A 9,924-nucleotide genomic window follows, 5' to 3' on the forward strand; every position below is an offset into this window, starting at 1 on the left:
GCAAGTATTCAGGGGAAGAAAACCCAGTCTGGATTTAAGCTCACAAGCCTTGCACGCTTGGGAGAGGTGATCAGTTTATTTGAGTCTCTGGACCAGAGTGGCAGAGGGTGTGGAGGAAAATCGGCACTCCTAAGAATGGCTGGAAGACACTTTGATGGCTGTAAAAACAGAATGCTGAGCCCCAGTCCTGGCTGCTCCTGGCTGAAGTGAACTTCAGTGCTCATGACTTCAAACCCATCACACAAGAACCTGCACACACTCATACTGATATAAACAGAGTCACCAGCACTTGAGTACACACACACATACACATACCGCACAGTGACTGGCATGCTCACACCAACACTGACATGTGCACACATTGACTTGGGCTCCCACTCACACATTGACTTAAGAACATGCAGACACATCTTCACAACTGACACAACACACATTCAAACTCATACACTGATGGAAATATCTGCACAGTCCCATGCTGGCACACCACAAACATGGATTTATATTTGCACACATAGATTTATATTTGAACACATCTCACACACACGGATTTATATTTGCACACATCTCTTTCACCTCACACTTTTGTACACAAGCCCATGTTACACATATGCTCACATACACACAGATACACCCATGTGCACATACACACAGGTATACACACATATGAGAATACACAAACATGTACATATACATGCACACATGTACCTAAAGGCACATGTACATACACATAAATGTAAATTCATGCACTCTTATGTAAGTATACATGCATTCAAATGGATAGTTATTTGAACGTGTATACATATCAACAAAATGCATGCATACACAAACATACACATTCACACACAAACATGTCCACACATGCATTCACACACATATTCACATGCACATATGCTAATATACATAAATATGCACACACACTGTATACACAAACATTCACATATACAAACAGGCCTGCACACAACCACACATACGCACACACACATATATACATACATATACACAGATACTAAGACATTTGACCATGTGTGTGTCTACACATATACAGACACACATATGCACATACACAATTGGATACACACACTCACATAAACACATGCATGTGTAAATGTACAAATATATACATATTGCTTATATACTTATATAAGCATATACACACATATGTGCATGCATATTCATATACACTCCTCTTGCATGCACTCATACACACATACACACACACACACACACACACACACACACACAAAGCATCTCATTCGTTTTGCATACCCGGCTTCTGTAACATTTACCTTCAGTCCACTGTCTTAGCACAACCTTAGGTTTACACTACAGTGAGAAAACTGTGTCGGGGAGAGCAAGGGTGTGGCCTCCCATGGGTCCTCAGCTGCTTTCCTATTGGACATCAGGCAGGTGCTATGAACCCAGGCTACCTGCCCATTGGGGATAATTTCCTATCATGAATCACCAGAAACTCAGAAAAAGGCAATTGCTGGAGACTCCTGACAGAAGTTGGTGATGGGCCAGGGTCAGAGGAGGGGCAGTGTGGAGCCATAGGGACTCAGAAAGGAGGGTTTTTTTCCTAAGCTGGGAGCCAGGCCTGGGCCAGCAGCAAGGGCATGTGGGTGAAAGAGGACATCCTGAGTAATCGAGAGAAGCTTCGGTAAGTGATCTAAGGGTGACAGGTGACCCTGTAGACACAGGCTTGATATGTTTTGTCCCCTCTATGTACTGACTCCATTTGTGGGTGACACACATAAGCTTGCTGAAATCATCCCAGCTCCTTCCAATGTAGTGACTAAGAAACCAAAGATTTTTTTTTTATGTACACTGAGGTTTTTTTTTTTTTAAGGGTCAGGGTGGAATTTAAGCTCAGGGGCCCTGGCCCTGAACCCTGAAACGTAACCATTGTGTCAACAACAACAACAAAAAAGTGGCAGAGGCTACAGACGCCCTACAGATACTGAAGTTTACTCTACTGGCTTAGATTTCCCTCCCTGAAAAAGCCAGCCAATTTTGAAGTCAAAAGGTAACACATACAAAGCTTTAGGTGAGTCAGCCAAGCAGGTGCAGAGCTTCCTGAAGCAGGAACACAGAGCTAATGGCCATTCGGATTGTTCCAGTACCCTTTGGACCCACCCTGTGCCCGTCCCATAATTCTAGTCTCATTGCTTCAAGAATAAAGGACCATGACCCCCTGAGAGCTGGCCTCCAGCACCAGGCCCCTTCACACCAAGCTGTCTTTGATCCAATCACCGCCTGCTCTCTGGCCCTGGCAAGCGGCTCTAACACAGAGGCTCTGTTCATGTGCTCTCTGACTTTAGGCTCCTGAACAGAAGCACCATGGAAAAAAAGCTTGCGTAAAAGGCTGATTCTTGCAAGCAATGGTGCCCCATGCCTTTAAACTGAGCACTTAGAAGGCAAAGGTAAGCAGATCTCTGTGAGTTCGAGGCCACCCTGATCTATATAGAGATTCAGGACAGCCAGGACTATCTAGTGAGACATTGTAAATAAATAAATAAATAAATAAATAAATAAATAAATAGAATAGAATAGAATAGAATAGAATAGAATAGAATAGAATAGAATAGAATAGAATAGAATTTAATTAATGAAAATAATAATAGCAATACCATGCCGGCTTGTGATGGTTGCTACCAGGTTACTGTGTCAGTTTAAATGCATTAGTAACAAATACATCACCAACAATATGTCAGTGTTGCATTAAGCAAAGAAAACAAAAAGCACTTCCCTTGGAGTAGTTTAACCAAGAGCCTGCTGAGATTCGAATTCTCTACCTCTCTCTGGTGTATCTTCACTCATTTGTATGAATCTGAGCCTGCCGGAATGCTGTCTGTCCCTTTATCTGTGTCTGTATGCTCCTAACAAAGGTCTTTGCTCTATGTTTGTCGAATGGTACACAAAGCATCACATAGGGAAAGTGATAAGTTTTATAAAACAGCAGCATGATGTGGTGGGAGGGGGTGCCTTAGTGGGCTCACGCTGAGGAACCCCTGCTGCCCGAGGTATCACCCATAGGACAGGTCTGGTATAAAAAGTTTATTTGGGACACCGTAAGGGCATCTGGGGAAGGGAGTAGAGGCAGAGAACAAAAGGGAACAGAGACAGACAGAAAGAGAGGAGAGAGAAAAAAGGGAAGAGGCCAGCCAGGAACACGTGGGAAGAGAGAAAGAAGGTGGGGGGGGGGGAGAGAGAGAAAAAAGGAGGGAGGGAGGAAAGGAGGAGGAGAAGGAGAGAGAGGGGGAGAGAGAAAGAGAGAGAGAGAACATGGAGAGTCCTTTTATATGAGTCAGGCCTGTTGGGCAGAGCCTAGAGTAAATGCTAACAAAAGAAATGAGGGACTCTTCACAGAAATATTTAACAGAGTTTTACAAGGAATAAAGTCACTGACTCCAACTGACCCAGACAACAAACTGTAGCACACCATCACTGCAAACAGGTCTGTGTCAACAATGAGCCACATTGTTTCTAACATTTATGGTGGTATTCATTTTCTAAGATTGCTTTCAACCTATTTGCTGTTTACTTACCATGACACACATCTATGCGTACATTACTCTAGATTGGGATCATGGGAGAGTACATAGCTTAAGGTTACAACTATGCACCAACTTAGATTGCAAAAAGTTGATTACTTGGGAAATCGAAGGCAAGTAAGGTTGGTTGTTACAGCGTTCTCTTAAAGACAGCTTAAACAAACAATCTGAGTACACAGTAGGATGGCAGCCTTAAGTTTTCAGTGACCTCAAAGTGTATCATTAACCTGGCTGTAAGGATCCAGCAAAATTTCCAGTCTCTGAACATAAGAGATAGTTTTATAACATGCATTGCCACAAGTTACATTTTTGTAAATGAGGCTACATATTTGACAAATCTAATTGTATTTGGTTTTTGTTTAGTTGCTTGGCTCGAGACAGAGTTTTGACTATATAGTCCAAGTCCACCTCAAAATCAAACTCCTACTGCCTCAGCCTCCCAAGAGCTGGGATTACAGGCATGCAGCACTACCCTGGCCAACAACTCTGAATTTTTAATAAACTCTGAAAGCCACTCAGATATTCACTAGAGGTTGTAGCCCGCTAGACAGAAAGCATGAGATCCACTGGACTTCTATGAAGCTATGAAGAAGCGTGAGAGAGACCAGCAATTGTGCACTCAGAAGATCACGTGACTGTGGGTGAGAGGAAGGCCGTCTTAGCACAGCAGCTTGGGGTGCGAACTAAGAGACCTAGCTGAAGACCCAGCCTGGAGCAGGTGACCTTCAGCTCAGTCACAGCCTCAGTTTACCCAGTTACTGAATCAGCACAAGCTGGAAAGATCTAACTTTTTTTTCAAGCTAACAAGTTGTTTTTGCTACAACTTTACAGATGCTCACAAAAGACACAACCCTCCCCCAACCTCTGGGTTTCCAAGGATGGTGGGTCACTTGCAATTTCAGCCCTTGAGAAGCTGAGGCAGGAGGATTACCACGTGTTCAAGACTAGCCTGAACTACCCAATGAGTGCCAAACCAACCTGGACAATAACATGAGACCCTGTCAAGTCCTGGAGGTGCTTGAGCTTCGTGTTTGCATCGAGTCCTCTTGGCCATCAGTTACCATGGGAACGATGCAAAGCTGGACCCTGAAGGATGCTACATAAGCCATGGGTTTTGCATTGCAGGGAAAAAAAACAAAACAAAGCCAGACTTTAGGAAATCAAATCCCCTGTAACAAGCCTCAAGCAAAGCGCTATTTACTCCGGAGAGAAATAGAATCATTCGACAAAACAAGCAGAGTGCTACTACAGCGCCTTTGAAAGACATGAAGAAACACTGCCGGAGCCTCTGCACGGTGGAGGGCCACCTCCCATGAGCCTCTGCAAGGTGGAGGGCCACCTCCCATGAGCCTCTGCAAGGTGGAGGGCCACCTCCCATGAGCCTCTGCACAGGTGGAGGGCCACCTCCCATGAGCCTCTGCACAGGTGGAGGGCCACCTCCCATGAGCCTCTGCACGGTGGAGGGCCACCTCCCATGAGCCTCTGCACGGTGGAGGGCCACCTCCCATGAGCCTCTGCACAGCAGATGACTGCCACCCATGAGCCTCTGCACAGCAGATGACTGCCGCCCATGAGCCTCTGCACAGGTGGAGGGCCATCTCCCATGAGCCTCTGCATGGTGGAGGGCCACCTCCCATGAGTCTCTCTGCATGGTTGGAGAGCTGCCTCCCATGGTAGTATCCCCACCAGACTCAAGAGGAAGTTACAAGCTGTAAACCAGATAACGCTAGTGAGAGTCCAAGGCACATGAGGGCTCTCACTGGAAAAGATAAGACAAGGAGGTGAATAATTAGAAGCAAGGATGCAAAGTGAACAATGTGAAACCTCGTTCAACATAAACGTGTGAAGGTAACAAGGCGGGAATTTACTAACAACCCTTATCGTGGTCCAAAGGCTGAAATCATTAAGCCCAGTAAGATGCCTACAGATAAGAAAGATACCAGCAACCTTGAAGGAAAAGGTGCAAAGAATATAAAGACAACTCCCACCAAAGGCTATGCAAACCACGCTTAAATGTATGGAAATACTCAGCTTCGCTCACAAGAAGACAAATGCAAATTCAGATTGCCAGGAAATCTCGATTTTCCCAGGTCAGGATTGTACTGAGCAGGCTGCTGCGTGATTGACATCCCAGGACCTTGGATAGAGGAGAAGGCGAGTTAGTGTTCAAGGGCAATCTGGGTTTTGAAATAAAACCTGGTTTCAAAAACTTAAGAATAAAAGTGGGAGGTAGTGGCACATGCCTTTAATTCCAGCACTTGGGAAGCAGAGGCAGGTGGATCTCCAAGTTCAAGGCCAACCTGGTCTACATAGTGAGTTCCAGGACAGCCAGAGTTACTCAGAGAAACTGCATCTCAAAAAAAAAAAAAAAGGAGAATAAAGAAAAGGGAGGAGGTAAATAAACAAAGAATAAAGAAAGAATAGCTTAAAATTTATTAGAGATTTGGGGACCTGGACATCACATATTCCTTGATTGTGGTATATTTAGTATAATTATACAAATAATAAGTCCCAGTGTGTATCAAAAATTTAGATGTGGGCTCAAGAGATGGTTCAGCAGTTAAGAACACAGAGTACTCTTGCATGCATGTGAACATTAAATCACAAACATGTAACTTCATCTCCAGGGGATCTGACACCCTCTTCTGACCTCCAAGGGCACTGGCACTCACACATAAAAGCACACTTAAAAAGAAAATAAATCCTTTCAGGTTTGTTTGGGGGGGGTAGGAGGGGTGTTGAGACAGGGTTTCTCTGTGTAGTCCTGGCTGACCTGGAACTCACTCTGTAGACCAGGCTGGTCTCGAACTCAGAAATCTACCTGCCTCTGCCTCCCAAGTGCTGGGATTAAAGATGTGCGCCACCACTGCCCAGCCAAATTTTTTCAGTTTTAAATGTAATGCATTACACTTATTTACTATTATATAGTATATACAATTAGATATTATATATATTAGTTATCGTGGGGTTTGCCATGGCACATGTGTGGAGGTCAGAGGACAACTTACAGGTGTGGGTTCTCTCCTTCCATCATGTGGAGCCTAGTGATGGACGTCAGGTTGTTGAACTCAACAGCAAGTACCTTGGCCCACAGAGACATCTCACCATTTCTAAAGCTAATTTCCCATCCATCCAGATGTACCTCTACAAAATGACATGTGTCCAATGATATTCACTGCAGTATTGTTTATATCAACCAAAGACTGGGAATGCCTGACCACCCACTGTGTGCCACCCCTGTGCACTGGTGTATACCACTCACTGTGTGCCACCCCTGTGCGCTGGTGTATACCACTCACTGTGTGCCACCCCTGTGCGCTGGTGTATACCACCCACTGTGTGCAGACCCTGTGCACTGGTGTACACCACCCACTGTGTGCAGACCCTGAGCACTGGTGTACACCACCCACTGTGTGCAGACCCTGTACACTGGTGTACACCACCCACTGTGTGCAGACCCTGAGCACTGGTGTACACCACCCACTGTGTACAGACCCTGAGCACTGGTGTACACCACCCACTGTGTACAGACCCTGAGCACTGGTGTACACCACCCACTGTGTGCAGACCCTGAGCACTGGTGTACACCACCCACTGTGTGCAGACCCTGAGCCCTGGTGTACACCACCCACTGTGTGCAGACCCTGAGCCCTGGTGTACACCACCCACTGTGTACAGACCCTGAGCCCTGGTGTACACCACCCACTGTGTGCAGACCCTGTGCACTGGTGTACACCACCCACTGTGTGCAGACCCTGTACACTGGTGTACACCACCCACTGTGTGCAGACCCTGTGCGCTGGTGTACTAGGCAATCACCAATGAACAGTGACAACTTATATGATTCCGGTAAGAAAGCTGTTGAACGTATTCTGTGCAATGAAAGGTGAGATGGCAGAGCAACACAGTGTCCTCTACAATTTGTGATGTTCTTTATTTTATTTATTTATTCTGGAGGGTGAAGGTCACATCACACATGTGGAGGTCAGAGAGCCACTCAGGAGTTTGTCCTCTCCTTCCACCACGTAGGTCCTGGGAATCGAACACAGGTCGTCAAAGCTTAGAAACAAGCGCCTTTCCCTGCTGAGTCATCTTGCTGGCCCTTGGCGTTGGCTACCACTTATGTCTATTCCATATGCACATCTATATACACATGTATGTCTGTAAATACTCAGGTACCTTCAGCAGGATGCTGAAGAAAGTGACAGCCCTGGAATGTTTCAGGGAGGGGAGCTGGAAGACTAGGTTCAAAAAGACAACTGTTCTACTGTATAGCTTTTGTAATTTTAAGTTTCTGGATTGTATTATACATTTATGATCACTTCCATACTTGTAATATGTTTGGAACAACAACTCCAATCAAATTAAATTTTATTGGGTTACTTTCTTTCTGACAGGGCCTTCCTTTATAGCCCAGGCTAGACTTTAGCTCTTGATCTTCTCATCTCGGCCCCCTGACTTCTGGAGTCAGGCATACACCCCTACACCAGGCTCAGAAGTTCCTATAGACTTGAGGCTTTAGCAAGGATCCAAGCCTGGGCTCAAGGAGTCCCCAGCCTCAGCCACTCTGCATGTGTGGCTGCAGGGAATCCCTGAGCAGCTCCTTGCTTTTCTCAAAGCCAGGAACAGGAAGTACCACCCGTGTTCCCCCAGTGGCTCCCGTGCACTCTGAGCCAGTCCCTGCACCAGGGACAGAACGCAATGACAAATGGAATGCAGTCCCAGACCCCAGGGAGCTCCCCACAAGTCGGATATGAGAGGATGGAGAAAGAGCTGTACGAAGAGCTAGAAAGCCAAGGTCACGCAGCGTAGCAGTTAAGATTAATAAGTTACTGTGTGACTTAAAGGCAGTGACGAACTTGACCTTTGAAGTGCACCACACCTGGTTTGAGTGTCACTCATTATATAATCTCCCCGAGCTTCAATTTCCTCCCTAGAACCTATGGACAGTGATAAAGCCAGCACAGCCCAGGTTTAGCACACAGGCCTTGGGTTCCAAATGGTCCTGGTGTAACTAGTACTACACACACACACACACACACACACACACACACACACACACACACACACAGCCTGTTTCCTCATCTCTAAAATGGGGTTAAAAATAGTGACCTTGCAGTGTTTGAGGGAGCTGAGCAAACAACCGTGGCTAGAACGGTGCCTGGCCCACAGTCAGCCTCAGGATGTGATAGATGCTTTGGATACTGAATGCTTTATGTCCATCATGCAAGAAGAGGCAAACCAAACATCAGAGGTCGATGTTTCCACAAAGCCTGGTGGAAGCCTGCTCTCTCTCTCTCTCTCTCCCTCCCTCCCTCCCTCCCTCCCTCCCCCCTCCCTCCCTCCCTCTCTCTCTCTCTCTCTCTCTCTCTCTCTCTCTCTCTCTCTCTCTCTCCTCCCTGTGCAGTGGGAAGGAGAGAGGGAAGACAGCCTTCCTAGGAGCCACAGTAGATATGAGGGCAGTGTTTTTGACACTCAGAAAGCTACTAAAGGGGCCTGAGGTGGGGGAGGAGGAGAAGAAGCCCTAAGCAAATGTGCAAGGAGCAGATGGAATCCGGAGGGAATGTGTGTTCTTAACCAAGAACCCAATTCCTCATATCCATGGGACTGGCAGAGCCTTCCTCTCATCCATGTGTGAACTTTAACAGTGTGGGGAGAGCATGTCCTCCTTCCAGATGTTTACAGAGCCTGTCACAACTCGAGTACAGAGAGACTAGCTAACTCCTCCCCCTGTCCTATAACTCCTCCCCCTGTCCTATGCATAGTAAATTCCCTGAGGTTCCAGGAGGTTCCAGGTCATTTTGTAGTTTCTGGCTTCCATCACAGCGGGCACGGGTCTGCACCATCCTGACTTTTCTGTGCATGTGTTTGTGTGTCTGTCCTTTCTCATTCCCCCATCAGTCCTGTCAGTTCAGTCCCTGAGCTATGCAGAGCTGGCCAGCCTGGCATGGAGAAAAAATATGGAGTGTTTGGATGCAACTCAGGATCAAAACATATAACTGGGCGAGCATTAGAGGCTTAAGACTGGGGAAGGCTGGAGAAAGGGGTGGCGCCGCCTCTGAGCCTGTCAGCAATGGTGACACTGGAAGACATTCTAGGGGGTAGATGATGACAAGGATTGGACCTGGAGAAGAAGAGACAGGAATCAGAGGGGTGGTTTGCATTGAACAGTGACACTCTCAACACCCAGCACACCAATCCCCAGTCAGTTTATGGCTAAAATCATGGTGTCTTCAGGAAGTGCCCTTCAGGAGGCTGTGGGGAAGGAGGACCCTACAGGATCGTCTTCCCAGCTTCAGAGCCCCTTGCATTGTCCATAGCTTGTGTCCCCCTTCCTCCTTCAAAACACACCACCCCCACCTCTGTTACCACA

This window comes from Mus musculus, chromosome 11, assembly GCF_000001635.26.
Source record: "Mus musculus strain C57BL/6J chromosome 11, GRCm38.p6 C57BL/6J".
In the NCBI taxonomy this organism is placed as follows: Eukaryota; Metazoa; Chordata; class Mammalia; order Rodentia; family Muridae; genus Mus; species Mus musculus.